Source organism: Triturus cristatus, chromosome 9, assembly GCF_964204655.1.
Source record: "Triturus cristatus chromosome 9, aTriCri1.1, whole genome shotgun sequence".
Taxonomy (NCBI): domain Eukaryota; kingdom Metazoa; phylum Chordata; class Amphibia; order Caudata; family Salamandridae; genus Triturus; species Triturus cristatus.
This window is the reverse complement of record NC_140592.1, coordinates 1,264,443,461-1,264,460,286: the sequence shown is the minus strand read 5'-3', so window position 1 is coordinate 1,264,460,286 and position 16,826 is coordinate 1,264,443,461. Positions and strand designations below refer to the sequence as shown.

General features: G+C 47.6%; 1 protein-coding gene across 4 annotated transcripts in view; it reads left to right on the top strand.

Moving 5' to 3' along the window:
* The first annotated feature begins 566 nt into the window (after nt 1-566).
* HEATR5A (HEAT repeat containing 5A) overlaps nt 567-16,826 on the top strand; it is a 399,007-nt gene continuing 382,747 nt past the window's right edge. Inside the window, exon 1 of one of the 4 annotated variants that reach the window (XM_085627402.1) lies at nt 567-699. The gene's annotated coding sequence lies outside the window, so the exon portion shown is untranslated. The other 3 variants (XM_085627405.1, XM_085627403.1, XM_085627404.1) reach the window with 3 other exon arrangements.

Here is a 16,826-nt window from a genome sequence, read left to right as displayed (position 1 = left end):
TTGACGAAGATGTGCGGCGATGGGCTCCATAGCGACGGCGAATAACAAGGGTGAGAGCGGACATCACTGTCTTCTCTATGGCAATATTCGAAACATTGCACAGGAAAATGGGAGGATCTGTAATGGTAATATTCAGGACATGTTAAATATCACTCAGAAGACACGGGACTGTCAGACATTAGCTCGATACAATTACAGCCACGTTGCAGCTCTGAAGTTCCAAATAACTGATAAGCAACAGCAGAGCTCTCCAGAGTCCCAGTTTCTCCCCCACGCCAGGTGGGGTGGGGCTGCTGCCTTCCACAGCCCTCCATCTGACACTAGTTAATGACACTCTGATGGGCAGCTCCTGTGACTCTCCACGCCCAATCAGATCGCAGAAACCGTAAGCCATTGGCGGTGGGAAGGCGTGCTCAGCCTGCATTCGCTCAAAGGTCTTTGTAACTGGATTGGCTTTCAGAGTTTTTGTCAAGTTGTTTATTGGCTGATGTGGGTCGGCTAGTTTACAGCGGCGTGTGATTGGCTGTGGAGTCAATGGGCGCCCCCGTCCCCCTGACAGGGAATGTGCCCATTCCAAGTGTCCGCCTTCGTGCAGGGGGCAGGTCCCGGGACTCTGGGCGTCTGCCCCGTCAGTGTGCCGACGACTTTCCCGAAGCAGCCGGAAGATCCCCGTAACCCGCTGGAGGGTGAACGGTGCTAGTAAGTAATGGACTCCGACACCGCAGCTTTAGAGGTACTTTCCGCTGCCGAGAGCCACCCGGCTGCTACGCGCGCTGTGGGTTCAGGAGTGCGTCACCTCCTGCGCCCCACCCTCTGGGGTACCGCGGCTCCGCGCCCCACGGCTGCTGCAGACCCGCGGAGCTGCGCAGGGTCCCGGCGGAGTCCTGCGGCGGGGGCGGTGAGTGCCGCGCGCACGAGGGGCGGGAGACCCCCGCATCCCAACGCGGGGCTCGTCCGCGCAGCTATGGGCTCCCTCCGCGGGGGCGGGGCTGCTGCTTCTGACCCGCGCACTGCAGACTGCTGGAGGGCGGGGCTCTACCCCCTTCACCTGGGTGGGGGGCCCTGCCTGCTTCCTCCCCACCCCTGCACCCCCTCCTGGGGCCCTCAGTCCTTCAAGGTACACTCATGTCAGCCCAAGGCCAGTGAACACCTGTGATCTCTTGGAGACCCGGTGGCCCCTTTTCGCGTTTGCAGGGTGGCCCCCAAGCTGTGGGACCCATTGTGAGAGTTCAGGTGTTTTTATATGTTTGTTATTAGTATTGCACCCCCATTGAATGTTATCTTCTTTTCCTTTAGCAATACCTTGCTTGTCATTTATATCTTCTATAGCACATCCCGCCTTGCTTTTACCCCTTTCGGTGGTGCTCAGCTGGTGGTCTCCGAGAGGGGGCAGGCTGAGTCCGCCTTGGGCAGCTTGCATGCTCCAGTGGGCTTCAGGGATGGGACCTTAGCTCACTGAGTCCGTCTTGGACAGCTTGAATGCTCAGTGGGCCTCAGTGATGGGACCTTAGCTCACTGAGTCTGCCTTGGACAGCTTGCATGCTCAGTGGGCCTCAGTGAGGGGACCTTAGCTCACTGAGTCTGCCTTGGACAGCTTGCTTGCTCAGTGGGCCTCAGTGATGGGACCTTAGCTCACTGAGTCTGCCTTGGACAGCTTGCATGCTCAGAGGGCCTCAGTGATGGGATCTTAGCTCACTGAGTCCGCCTTGGACAGGTTGCATGCTCAGTGGGCCTCGGTGATGGGATCTTGGCTCACTGAGACCGCCTTGGACAGCTTGCATGCTCAGTGGGCCTCAGTGATGGGACCTTAGCTCACTGACCCCGCCTTCAACAGCTTGCATGCTCAGTGCACCTCAGTAATGGGAGCTTGGCTCACTGAGTCCGCCTTAGACCGCTTGTATGCTCAGTGGGCCTGAGTGATGGAAGCTGAGGTCACTAACTGGACAGCTTGCATGCTCAATGGGCCTCAGTAACGGGACCTTATCTCACTGAGTCCACCTTGGACAGCTTGCATGCTCAGTGGGCCTGAGTGATGGGAGCTTAGCTCACTGAGCCATCTTGTTACCCCCATCTGTATTTAGTCCGCGTGCTGTCTGCTTTAGTATTACTCATGTACCAAAGTCCTGCTGCTCAGGGATTGGGTTGTGTTTATGATGAGAATATTGCACTGCTAGGGCCGGGAGCGTTTGATGGACAGCCTAGGCCCTTACATGACCACTTAGTGTCCTGCTCCCACTCAGGGACACAGGAGGACTAGTTAAAATTTAGAGAGGGGTCATACTTATGTGATGTTGCCAGCTTGTGTTTAGCGCCTTTTTTACCTTTCATCTGACACCGTGCCAGTTTCGTTATCCGGTGTTTCTGGGATTTCCATCTGTTGGTTATATTTGGTTGCAACTGATTTAGTGTGTACACTTCCTCCAGATATAGCTCTTCCAGTGTCATTTGTTAATCGATCTGTATGTTAAAGGACTGTTACGTTTTTCCATTTGCGTGATTGATTGTCCGCCGTCTAGGCTGTGAAGATTGTTTTCTAAGCACATTCACCAGTCTGGTATCCAGCTCTAATGCGATTTTGTCTGGGTGCACATTGTTTTAAGTCAACTTGAATGCGAAATCTCATGACATTTGTGAAATACAGGACGTTTTTGTTTTTAGAGCAAACTATGATAACATGCATGACTTTTTCCTTACATGAGCACACACGGGGGGAGAAAGTGAAGGAAACCAGCACATTGGAGGGAAAAAAGCAAAGGAAACCAGTGCACCTAAAAGTTAGTGGCGCACAGAGCATGTCGTTGCATGGGGTGTCATGGAGTAGAGTGACGTGGAGAGACGTAGAGCGGAGTAGACCGTTGTAATGTAGAGTGGTGTGTCATAAAGTTGAGTGACGTGGAGTGTCTTAGGATGGAGTGGCCTTGAGTGAAGTGGCGTAGAGCGTGGTTGAGTTTAGTGATGTAGAGTGGTTTAGCATAGAGTGGAGTAGAGTATGAAGGAGTAGAAGGTGTTGTAGCGCACTGCCTTTACAGACAACACATTTGCAATTGAAACGACCACTACATTTACACAGACATGCAGTTTTACTGATGTAACTATACAGTACACAAACGACAATGTGTGGAAATAGCATCACCTAGGGTATTGATTTTGTTTTGATCATATTCAAATGTTTCCACGGCACTTCAGAGTTACCAAAAAAGTGCTTTCCTAATTTTTATTTATTCTGAAATATTTGCAAAGGTCATTTTACAAACGTTTGAATGTTGTTGTGTGGTAGAAAAAAAATAACATTGTACATCCTTCCTCTCGCACTCCCCCAGGATCCAGCATGATTGTCACATAAATCCTCTCACTCAGAAGTCAGAGAAAGAAAAGTAAACACCAAGATCCCTCAGTAGACCGCGCCCAACATTTGACCACAGTCTTTGAATGCTCGTAAAATATGACAACATAAGAAAAACAAACAATTTTAAGGCCTTTTTACAGAAAGCAAGCACTCATGGAAGAATACAGTAAAAAGGCTATGCTCTACAGGAGCAACAAAGACCTACTGGTCAGGCTACAACAAATAAAGGCAGCAAATAGAAAGCAAGCAAATATGAGTTACAAAACACAAAGCCAGTGGTAAGCAATGGGTGAAATGTCTTCCCAGGGAAGCTTTTCGGATGTCCCCAAGAAGTCTTTGCAAACCAGGTAGGCTTCGACCTGAAAAGGTCTTGCAAAATTCGAGGAGAAAGCTAGTTTGAACAGGAAAGGTTGTTTGGCAATACTGTTTGTGTGTGAATGGGTCTCCTCTGTGCATAAAAATGATATCAAATGTTTAATTATACGTTTTGTGTAATGCAAATTTCTTGTGCGAATCCTATTTTGGCCCAGGTCTGGTTCTAAGAAGCACGTGGGTGGGGTCAGATTGATCAGCCATCAACTCGCCTATCGTTCTGTTACCCTTGTACCCGATTCCACGACAGAAAACAGTCACTGCTGAGCTGGATTTATTAACTTGGAAAAGGTTTTAAAAGTTGAAGTGGTTTAAGCTAGTGACCATTTATTGCATTCTTATCTGTTTGCTTTCTAATAATATGGTGGTGATCCACATACTGTGAAATATTAAAAAGGCCATTACCAAGTTTTGTTGGAAGGAACTGCCCATCAATAACTCACCTCATGTCCTATATACACACACCACTGCTCCCCCCTCTCCTTTTACTTCTGATATTGTCAGAAGTGTATGTATTCTGGGCTAATTTAGTTTGCACCCATTTATTGGTATACAAAACAGCAATTGCATTTAAAAGGCTGATTGGAGTTCCCCCACTCTCAGCTAGTTTACAAAAGAGTTGGACTGATTTTGCGGTGGTTGCCTAGTTGTTAAATTCAAACTAGCCTTCTTCAGCACACGCCCCTTCTACACCTGAATCTCAGACTCTCCTTAAAATGCAACCTTTCCCCTCACTGCGCCTCGAAAGTGTTCTCTTTAATCGCCAACCTTAAAAAGCTCATGCCTCGCTAAACTTCTCCCAAGTCTTTTGACTTCTGGATCACCTCAGCCACCCAATTACTCATGCTCGGGATTTTTAAAATACAACTGGACTCGCCCACCCTATATTTATATTTCAATCACTGGCACATGCTCTCTTTTCTGACATTTTTCTCCTCTGAAGAATTGCTAAAAATAACACTGTGTTTGGTTTTGATAAGAAGCAGTCTGCATGGATATGGGATTTTAATACCGGTCTTGTTTTGTGATGACAAAGCAGTAAATGATGATGGTGCAAACAAACGACCTCATCCCTGCTCTTTGGCTGCTTCAGCTGGGTCTCCAGAGACCCAAGAAAAGAGGTTTAAACACAGGAACCTTTTGGACACGCCTGACCAGGTCTCCACAGACACATAGTGGAATGATGGACATTGATGTACACTTTTACTACCACTGAGTGAAGCAATGAAGCGCAGATGTCTCTGACGCCTCCAGCAGTCGTCTCCCTGTCTCTTGAGAGCCACTGCTGACCCACAGGAGACAGAAGATGCATTCCATGCTCAGCAGCTGTTCATTTCAAAAGCTTATCCATTATCGAGAGCTACCCGTTTCAGAGTTCTGGTAGCATACCAATGCTGGGAATAAACTGTTCCCTTGGCTTTGGATACACCTGCCTGAAAAGGGTTAATCTGGCTTGGGAATGGCGGCACGTTCAGTGATGAATACACAATGTTAGCGTGATTGGAAGACAATTGCATAAAACGCCCTAGGTTTGCGTAGTTGACTCCAACACAAACCTGTATTACAGTTGAAAAAAGAGGTGGGAGAATGAATAATGGCTGATTTAGGTGATGGGAACAAACAGCCGATCCTTGGCATATGCCAAAAGCAGGAACCACGTATAGTGACCTTTACACCGTCCTGCTGTAATTTGAATGGCATAGACGCACGTGACATCACTTGTACTCTGGCATAGGATACTGAAATGTCTCTTCACCAAACTATTGGGTAGCATTCAATGGATATAACCCTGAGCTGGCAGAAATTCCGGGACACAGAAAAATAAGAGTTTGCTTCTTTCTTTATGTCTGGGATAGAATGGTGTTCATTACACAACAAAACAATCAATTCACCTTTGGATTCATAAGGGTATAGGCAATTTGGCAGTCGGACACCTTGAGCGAGTCAGCTTAAAAGTGCCATCAATCAGTTACCACTTCACTCAGTCACGCCAGCATGTCCTAAGAAGACACTTTTAGGTTGCATCCTACCAGACAGCACAGCTGTTTGGTTTGCTAAAGACATCTTGGGGACTTTCAGAAAGTTAACCTAGGAATGCATTCCGACCGTTGATTACAATTGGCTTTGTTGTTTTTAACTCACATTTTCTGGCTTTCTATTTGCTGGCTTTATTTGCTTTAGACTCTCAAGGTTCAGTTCCCCCCCCCTTGCCCAAAGCGTGTTTACTGTATTTTTCCACAAACTCCCTCTCTGTAAAGAGGCCTTAAAATCTTGTGGTTATCTTATCACATTTGCTGTGCATTCAGAGACCGAGGTCCAATGTCAGACGCTATCTTCCGAGGGCCTTGTTTGCTTTTCTTTCTCTGACTTCAAAGTGAGAGGATTTTTGTGGCAATCTTGCTGGATACTGGAGGTAGGAAAGAGTTTTTTTTATAGCGCACAACAACATTTAAATGAACTGTGTAAGATTTCGGAACGAATTGGGAAATTCAAATTAAGCAAATTTTTGTTATTTCTGAAGTGTGTTGGAAACAAATACTTTATTACAATCAAAACAAATCATTACACTAGGTGATGCAATTTCCACACATTTTCATTTGTGCACTGTATAGTTTTATTAATAAAAGTGTATGTCTGTGCAAATGTAATGGTCATTTGAATTGAAAATGTGTTGTCTAAAATGGCAGTGCAGTACCACACCATACATACTCCACTCTATGCCACTCTGCTCTGCACCACTCCACAGCACTCTATACCACTTCACGCTATGCCTCTCTACCCTGTACTACTCTACTCTATGCCAGTGCATTCTTCGCTACTCTACACCACTGCACTCTACACCACATGTCTTGGTCACACCTATCTACTCTGCACAACTCCACTCTATGCCACTTTACTTTACTCCATTCTGCAACACTTCACTATCTGCCAATGCACTGTATGCCAGTACACTCTACACCAATGCATTTTACTCTGTAACACTCCACGCCCCTGCATTTGACGCCAATCCACTGTACGCCACTCTAATCTATTATGCACCACTGCACTCTAATCCACTTTACTCTACACCATTACATTCTATGCCACTCTACGAAACTGCACTCTGCTCTGGCTTACTCTACTCTACGCCACTTCACTCTACTCTGAAACAATCTAGTGTACGCCACTGCACTCTACACTACTCGACTCTGCCACTGCACTCTATGATAAACCACTGCATTCTGTGCCAGTGCACTCTACACAACTGCACTCTAGGCTACTGCACATTGCATCACTTTACTCTACGCCACACCACTGCACTCTGCACTGCTCCACTCTATGCCACTTCACTCTATGAAACTTGACTCTACTCTGCGCCACTCTATACTCTGTGTCACTCTATTGTCTCTCCACTCTACTCTGTGCCACCCTATACTCTGTGTCACTCTATTGTCTTCTCCTCTACTATGCACCACTCTAATCTATTCCACTGCATTCTAGGACTCTGCATTGTATGTCGCTGAATTCTATGCCACTGCACTCGACAATACTCTACGCCAATGCACTCTACACCAGTCAACTCTATGCGACTCCACACTATGCAACTCCAATATACAACACTGTCTGCCACTCCACTCTGCAACTCTTCTCTATGCCACTAACTTTTGGCCATGCTGGTGTACAAAAAGGCTAACACATTATCAAAGCCAACAGTTTTTGCGCAGGCAGAACTTATTGGCTTTGCCAATGCTTGTTTTCTAATGCAGCTGCCTCCAGCGGTTTCAGAAAGGGATCTCGAGAGCAGATCCAAGTGTCCGCGTCCTATCGTTACTATAGGGCACGCTTGAGAAAGCCCCGAGGTAGGATGTTAGCGTCCGGGGCTACAGCGCACCGTTGAGGTACATTATGACCAGAGAGGCCTCCGATGAGTAGCCAAGAGATCGAGTGGGGCTTCTCGTGCTAGTCACGTGGTGGGAGGGCTGATGGGGTGGCAGCATGGACCTGAAGAGGCGTAAGACGCACAAAGCAGGATGGATAGCAGTTATCTAGGACATTGGTGAGGCTACCTACACCTGAAAGATGGAATCCTTGTTATTCACGTGAGTGGCAAGGTAGGTGGGTGTCCTGAGCTTCCGTAGCCGACGGCCTCGCAGAGTCCTCAGGATCACACATACAAGGGTCGCCCAGTAGGCGAGGCTGCGAGGGGCTACAAGAAAGGCAATGGTCTTCCAGGGTCTCTGTACCATTCATGCTGAAGCTTTGATGCCAGTGGCAGGGCATGCGGAGGCACACCAAGATGTTGAGGGGTGCTTGTTGAGAGTGAGAGTTCTGGATCTGATGAACTACCTCCCTCAGTGAAGGTGTGGGGACAGGACAACGCTTGGATGGTCCCAATCTTGGACAGTCGCTCACAAGCTCTTTGTATCACACGAGGATGAGAAGCCCTATGCAGTCCATCTTGGTGCTTTTCGTCCTGCTAGGATTCTGCGGCCCTTCTCAGTTCAGGATCAGAGCTGCCTCGTGCATAGAATCTTGGGCAGAAAAAAAACTCCATCCACGGATTTTACCGACAAATAGATGAGTCCGTAAATGTATTTATTTAAAGCATTTATAACGCGCCTTGTCGCCAAATGGTATCCTGGCGCTGTTCACTAAAAGGGTGAAACTGGACAAGTCGTCCAGTGTTCTTATAAAAAGTTGCAATAGCGCTCTCGCGCAGAATTTCACAGCAGTACGTGTGTGGAAGTGTTAAGAAAAAGAAAATGTGGGCCGCAGGGTTTGAAGCAAGAAGCCTGCCCTTGGGCAGACCGTCCAGCCGTGGGTCTCTATCTCCCCCTGCATCAGCGTGTTCGCGGCGAAGTGGTAGGGTCCTTGTGAAAAATAGCTTTTAAGCTTTCCAATACGCTTCAGTAATTCTTTTCTTTCGTCAGCCGAGGCCGTCCTTGGGGAGGCTGCGTTCACCTTCCCCGCACTGCCTTCCTCAATGCATCTTGTTCAGACAGCATTGTGCTGCCAGCATCGATTTCCCATCTCGCTACAAGCTCGGGAGGAATACGAGTTAATCAAACTTTTATAACTCTGTGGGTCTGCTTGTTAAAAATGTTAATAAACACCGTGTAGCTGTTTTCTGTTGGCAGCAGTGGCCTCGTGTGGATTGTCTTGCTCATGCCCTATCCTCGCATCGACGTTGCTGAGAGGTGTTTTTTGCTGGCGCTGTGGTTTTCTGTTGTCCTCCAGAGCTGTCGACCTCACCTGTATTGCTAACAATATTCGTAAAGTGGACTCTGGCCCCTACCTTTTTATCCATTTGGCTTGAGAGTTTGTCGTTCAAGTTTAGACTCCACCGAGGGAAGTATGGACTCTAACCTAAGGTTATTGGCTCTTAAATTGCTTCCTTCCGTCTCCGCTTGAGTGTTTGCATTGAACTGCATGAGGGATTAGTTTATAACAGTAGCCCTTTCTGTCTACTCCTGCTGGCTTCCTACCTTCTGCCACCCTCTAATATGCTAATATTGCATGTGTTAGCACATTAGTCAGACCTGTTGGCTTTCCCAGTGCTTGTTGGATGTGTTGACCTAGACCCTTGATGACCCATCTGTGGAATACTTTGCTTGCTCGGGTGTTCTCATGGTCTTTTTGCGCGGTTCTAGTCCACGGGCGTGCATCTCACTGGGTCTATCTTCTGGTGTTTGTTAGTGTACCTTTCGCACAGCTTCAATCGCTGGACGTGGCCACATGCATGCCTTGTCGTTAGGATTTCAGCTCCATTTCCCTCGAACACCCCCTTCCAGTCTCATTTCCCATGTCTCTCCTGATCGCAGCAGAGCAGTCGCTTGGACATGTTGGCTATATTGTTAATCTGCGTAGACTTTTCCCGTTGACCCCTGCTCTATGCTACTCCTGCTGGGGCGCGGCAGAGCTGGATAGTTGACTTTTCTCCCGACACCAGCCTGGAATCAAATATCAGATCTCTTCACTTGGGTGGGCTCACCTGCTGCAGCGCCTGCCGTTTACACTGATGACCATCACGCTGAATTATTCAGTGGTTCTGTGTTTTGTGTGTGAAAGACATTTGGGTCCTTTTACACTGGCGTCCATGGTGTCTCCTGTTGTCCCACTCTGGGCCATGGTGTTGGACTTGTGCAGACGCTGGATCTTTAGGTGGCAGTGCGTGGGCCGTCTTTGATACTGCGCAGTAACGCAGTGTGTACAACTGTTCTTTTATCTGGACCCAGAGAGCAGCGGGGTCCGCTTTTTTGTCTGGCCCAGGGTGCTTCCCTCCGTTACCTCCATCTACTACATTTTCCAATGTTTTGTGCTTAAATGCGCGATAGCAAGGCTGTGTGGCAGCAGTTTGCCATCAAGGATTCAAGTTCCACCCTTAACATTGCTGATGCAGACTGCATAATTGTTTTAATTTTGTGGGCATGGGTTTTCCAAAGAGGCGCTATACACTAAGTGTGCGAGGACTGTGGAGCTCCAGGAGCAGGTGGGCAAATGACGGGGTGCCTTCCTCCCCTCCCCCGCCCCATCTGCGCAATAAATCACTGTCCACCTTGGAGTCCTCTGCCTGGTGAGCTTGTACGGCTTCCCAGAGGACCAGATCGTGCCCCTTGATGCCAGCTTCTCAGGGAGGTGGTATGTGGGCTATATTTAAGGGGCACCAAGAAGATATTCAGAGCTCCCCCAGTAAGCCCCTGTTAGGAACACACCGTATATCCTCAGCAGTGGCTCTTACAGAACAGCTCCATCTGGGGCCTAGAGACCACCTATCCCTGGTCTGGGTTCAGTTAAGGAGTTTACAATGTACGTCCGGTGCTGCAAATGCCTGCTCTAGTAGAACAAGTCCCCTACCATTAGTGTGGACTTCCAGTTCAGCCTCTTTCTCCTGGTTCTAGTGTGTAGCACTTTTGAAGCCTAGTCGGACCTACCAAAGCAGCAATTCTTTGCAGAGTAGTCACATTTTTGTATACTGCTGGAATCCTGCATATCTGCAAGAGGCCCTGACTGGCTTCTTTCTCCTTGAGCCATGTGTGGGGATGCTTTCTCCCGGGCCAAGCTACAGATGCAACAAAGCAACGCGCCCAGAACAGTGCAGCCGGGCGTTTTAATACCATTACGCTTGTTTGCCATCTTTAGTGTTCCTTTATTGTTGCTTTGAACAGGTGCCTGGTTACAAGCATTTCCCAGGGGTTGCATTTGTATTAGAAACACAGAATTCTGCTGGTTTACCTGTGGGGAAATCTGACTGTGAAGAGCCCTGCAAACTTTGGGCACAAATTTACATGGGACCTCATTCATAACTGAGTGCTTTATTGCTTCTAAGCGGAGAATCTAACCACAAAGGTGCCCTAACCAGATGCTCTTCGTTTAAAAGGCAGTTGTGGTCCTTCCCTATTAACCTTCTCTTATTTTTTTGTTTTTTTGTTGAGCTTTTGCTGTTGACCTATACATCTACCGGAAACAAGCATCCTGTGACTGGTTTCGGGCTAACCGACCAGGGAAGACCTTGCTTGGCTGTTCGGGCTGGACTGTTCCCATGAGGCACAGGGTCCAGAGTGATTTGCATATAGTTGGGTCTGAACTGAGGTGGTGAAGTGAGCTAAAGAATGATGATGGGTTCAACCCAGATCTGTGATGGGGGGGTGTGTGTCTGAAAAGTTTTATTGCTCCGTCCATTATCTCCTTGTGTTTTCTTTGTTCGCTGTGAGTTGGCAGGGTATGCCCAGACGTGGGTCCCTTGCTCACTGTGACACTGGATTCAAGCTAGCGTGGCTGATGAAGGGTGTTACCCAGAAACCGGTCACAGGATGCTTGTTTCCGTTTCAGGCAAGACCTGGCTTGGCAGTTCGGGGTGGACTGTTCCCATGATGCACAGGGTCCAGACTGATTTGCATATAGCTGGGTCTGAACTGAGGTGTTGAAGTGAGCTAAAGAATGATGGGTTCAACCCAGATCTGTGCCTGGGGGTGAGTGACTGAAAAGTCTAAGTGCTCCGTCCATCATCTCCTTGTGTTTGCTCTGTATTGAACTGTGGCAGGCTTCCCTAGAAGAGACCAGACCGTGCTAGAAGGCCTCCACGCAGAGAGTCCATGCTTCAGGCATCAAGTCAGTTAAACTACTTTTATTGGCTGGCAACCAGAGTATCTGTCCAAGTGGTCCCTGTGATTTGGGACTCCTCTGGTTGTTGCAGAAAGGAGACCCCAGTGATTGCCGCAACCTAAGCGAAGTTCTACTGGGGGTTGCATTCGATCTGTCCTCCACCGCCCGAGACAATCGCCATTCCTCTTCCAGATAGTATACCTCTTCCAGATAGGATACCTCTTCCAGATAGGATACCTCTTCCAGATAGGATACCTCTTCCCGATAGGATACCTCTTCCCGATAGGATACCTCTTCCCGATAGGATACCTCTTCCCGATAGGATACCTCTTCCCGATAGGATACCTCTTCCCGATAGGATACCTCTTCCCGATAGGATACCTCTTCCCGATAGTACACCTCTTCCCGATAGTACACCTCTTCCCGATAGTACACCTCTTCCCGATAGTACACCTCTTCCCGATAGTACACCTCTTCCCGATAGTACACCTCTTCCCGATAGTACACCTCTTCCCGATAGTACACCTCTTCCCGATAGTACACCTCTTCCAGATAGTACACCTCTTCCAGATAGTACACCTCTTCCAGATAGTACACCTCTTCCAGATAGTACACCTCTTCCTACTGTGCCGGATTCATTGTCCCAGGAATTAGACCAGGCTTTAACACTTTAAGAGGTGTGTGCCACAGTGTCAGGACTGCAATCTGGCAAGGTGGCCGGGCTCGACGGGTACTCTATTGAATATTATAAACCCTCCTGGGAGACCCTCTGTCCCCATCTTCTGAACCTCTATGTAGTAGCCCTGCAGCAAGGGTTCTTTCATCTGGAACTAGACCGCTACAATCATGGCCGTACCCTCGGAGGGGCTCCCTAGTGATCAGTGTTCTTCTTACTGGCCGATTTCATTGATCAACATGGGCACCAAGATCTATGCCAAGGTGTTGGCCACACAGCTGGGCAAAACCTTGCCCTATCTAATCCGTCCGCACCAGTGTGGATTTATGCCTGGCTGCAGCCACTATGTTAGGGCGGTTCAGGTGGCACACTCCCGCGTGGGTGACCTTGATGGTAATCTGGCTCTCCTGTTGATAGATTTTACCAAGGCATGCGACATGGTATCGTGGGGCTTCCTGGATGGGGTTCTTCGTCGGGCTGGTTTGTGGGAGGGGTTTCGCCGAACGGTTCGGCTCCGGTCATAGTGAATGTTTTTTTTTTCTCCAGTCTTCCCCATCGAACGTGGCACGCCCCAGGGGTGTCCCCTGTCCACCCTACTATTTGCCCTGGTAATGGAGCCTCTGGTGCGGCTCATACAGTGCGACGCTCAGTTGTGGGGCTGGCATTAGGGAATTAGTCTCGAGGATCGCGTATTATTTTACACGGACCATATGCTCCTGTTCTTGGGTAACTCACAGCTCTCCGGCCCCCGGTGCTTTAGACTTCTCCCGCTCTATGGTGAGGCGTCTGGGCTCTGGATTAACAAGGGCAAATCCTGCCTAGTGGAGGTCTGGGGCAATGCTTGGGGCGGGTTTGTTGTCCAAACATTCCCTCTCTGCATAATTCATTTAATTACCTGGGGGTGCACGTTTCTCCCGTGCCGGACCTTGCCTGGGCCCCTAACTTCAGAGATTCGGATCTGCGGCTTGATCATGACCTAAGTTGGTGGGCCACACTCCCCCTGACCCTCATGGGGCGCACGGCCCTCTTTAAAATGTTGTGCCTGCCACGCTACCTGTACATGCTGAGCAATTTTCCATACCACATCCCCCGCAAATGGTTTCACTAACTGCGAAAATTAGATTTGTGTGAGCAAGGGGGCCGACATAAAGTAGTGTTCCACTCCCTCTGTAAATCACCATTTGTTGGAGGTCTGGGCTTCTCAGATATCTATTTATATTACTTGGTGGCACATCTGGTCCTGATCAACAACTGGTTCACCGGGGGTGGGACGACCCGGCGTATCAACTGGAGGTCCATGCATTGGGAGTGGATGGCAAGCTTGACCTCTTATTTGGAGCATGCGCATTGACCACCGTGTCTTCCCTTGCCTGCTGGAAGACAGCTCTTCGCCTCACTGGTTGGTATCGCGCCTCACTGGGATGACTTCCCTATGGCATGGATCGTGGCTGGGTCAGGTGTCGGCTCTGGAGGGCTTCCTGCCTTGGGACCGACTTGGGATTTCCTATCTTGTTGATGTTTATAAAATGGGTCATATTATATCCTTTCAGGAACTGAGAAGCAAATGCTATTTGCACAACTCCGTTTTTTAGGTGCCTTCAGCTACGCCATGCTCTGTTAACCCACGACCTTCCAGAAAACTCTTTACCTGATTTGAGTTTGGTAGAGGTGAAGATCTTTTAGGGAAATTGGGTAAAGGGGCAATGTCCGTGATTTATTGGTATCTGGTGATTTACGCTCCTGGTGCCCTTGACCGGGCTCACAGCGATGGGAAGCCTGGCTTGGAGTGTTGGATGGGGAAGACTGGGAAGAGGCTTGCATGGGACCTAGGGAATTGGTGATCTTGACGTGGCTGCGTATGATTCAGTTCAATTATTTGCATGCAGCTTATCTCACACTGGAACGGTTGCAACGCATGCCTTTGGATACCCATGCGGCAGGTGCGCGATGCACCCTTCCGAGGGCGGACTTCTACCATGTTGCCTGGGAATGCCCAGTACTGAGACTCTTGTGGGAAGAGGTGGGTCGCATACTCTCACATGTCCTAGGCTGCTCTCTGGAGTTCAGCCCCTGTGTGGACTTGCTTGGGCTGATGGAGGAAGTGGGGAGCCCCAGAGCTGACCATGCATTAACTGAGTGTGGCCTGTTTAGTTGCCAAGTGGGATGTGGCTCGCTCATGGAAACTGGAAAGGCCACCAACAATAGGGAGTTCGTGGGCAGGGGTGGACTGGTGAACACATCAAGAAATGCCTGTTTTCAAAGCGCGTGGCTGTCCCCAGAAGCATGCTTAGATATGAGCCAAGTGGTGTAATTGTTATGGCCTGCCAATTTGAAATGGTACGGTTGTACATCTCATGTACCCATGTCCCCTACAATGTCACTCATGTATTTTTCTCGTATTTTCGACTGTGTGATAAGCTGTCATGCCGTAAAACTTCAATAAAATTGGTTATACTTTTTTTTTTTTTAAATTGTGGCATTTACCACCACAGCGTCTGGTGCAAGGAATTTGAGAGCCACCTTACAATTCAAAGCGATGTCGTGCGAGGGGATGTTGGAATGATTTGACTTATGAATCAAGAGGGTTCTTTTGTATTTATCCCAAAACTTAATCAAATGTTTGAAACTTAAGAGCCAATTTGACAATTACATTTAAAAGTTACTATTTTGTGTGCTGACTCCAGTGTTTCCTGTGAAGTTTATCCAAACATTTTGGACTGATATAGAATGTGACTTTGACTTAAAAAATGTACCCTTTTTCAGTAAAACTTGAAATTCTGTCCTCTTGGAGACGCTCCCTTTAGGAATCCCAATAGAATTCTTCTTTCAGCCTATCTAATTTGCAACATTTAGATGAGCCATGAATGTTTACAAAATGCATCTTTTGACATAAACCTCTTAAAAGGACTCTTCTGACAGGATCCGCTTTCAGACTTGTTTCTTTAATTGAGTTTAGGAAAATGGTATTAACATACAGTGGTTTCTTTTTAATCTTGTATTGCTACAGTGGAGTTTTGCCTGTCTGTATTCATATTGAGATGTTGGCCCACTAATGTGTCCCCCAAGTAAGTTCTAACCCCCCATATTCTGTCTGCACAAAACGTTGTGCTGTCTTTGGAGTAGAACCTGATTAAAGCTGAAATTGTTCGACTAGAAACCTCGAGGGGTTTGTTGTTGATACTAAAGGTGGGGGAGGGCTTAAGATCTGCTCTCTGAATGGAGTTAATGTTAACTCTGTGGCTCTGAATTGAGCCCTAACGACACCCTTTTTCTTTTCGTTTCTTTTTCTTAATCTTGTTATAAAGCGGATTTTATTTTTGTACATATTGGCTTGCATTGGTGTAGTGGCACTACTAGGTGCCTTGGACTGTGAAGAAGAAAAGGGCCTTCCCACCTTCTCCCTTATACACAAATGATGGTGATGTTTCTTTGCTGTAGCTGCATGCCCAATTCCTCTTCACATAAGTATGAGAGCAGTTTTTATATTGCCGTTGTGGGTCTTGGTGCATGTCATGTGTGTTTTTTTCTTCTGAGCGTGTGTTCTGATGCCGGGGCCCCTGGCTCTTTCGTCTTTGGTGTTTGTGTCTGTCATTCACCAGGCATAAACAGCTCCACATATGTAGTAAAGTCCAAAGAATCTTCCTTTTGGCAGCTTCTAATGTAGGAGGACACAATCTCTTCACTGTGGCGGACGAGCTTAACTTCCAAATTGAAAAATAGAGTACTGCTTTTGAGTGGAATTTGGAAGACTTCTTTTCCACTTATACAAAACCGTTATGCTAAGAATAATTTTTCTAGATCTTCCAGCCTAAGATAACGTACTTTTCATGCAATGAAAATACTATTAACAGTGTAGTAATGGAGTTTTATAATAGCTTACTTTGACTTAGAATTTTCCATGTATAGTTCAGTATGTTTGTTCTGTGTTTTAAAGTGCAGCTTTCACTCAGAGGGCAGCATGGCGCTATATGAGCCTTACTATAAGAGGTGGTAAAGCCATATCCAGGACGGAAGACCTGATTCTGACAAAAGATACTGAATACTTTATAAGGTCAGATATTCCAAATTTAAAATCGGACTTGAGCAAACAGCCAGGTTATTAAAGGTTTTCTGAATTTTAGCAGATCTGTTTCCAGCAGAATTTCAGTGGTAGTAGTGTTCAATTTTGAGGCAACGCGTTCAAAAATGCTTTTATACTGAACGTCGTGTATTTAACTTTGAGAGTTTTTATTACAATAATTTGTCTGCAGACCTGAGACGGCTAGGGGAAGCATGCCTCTCACTCACTAAGGGTTATGATGTGGGGATTCCCAGCCCCAGGTGCTAGGATGTACCGGAGAGTCCTTTGAA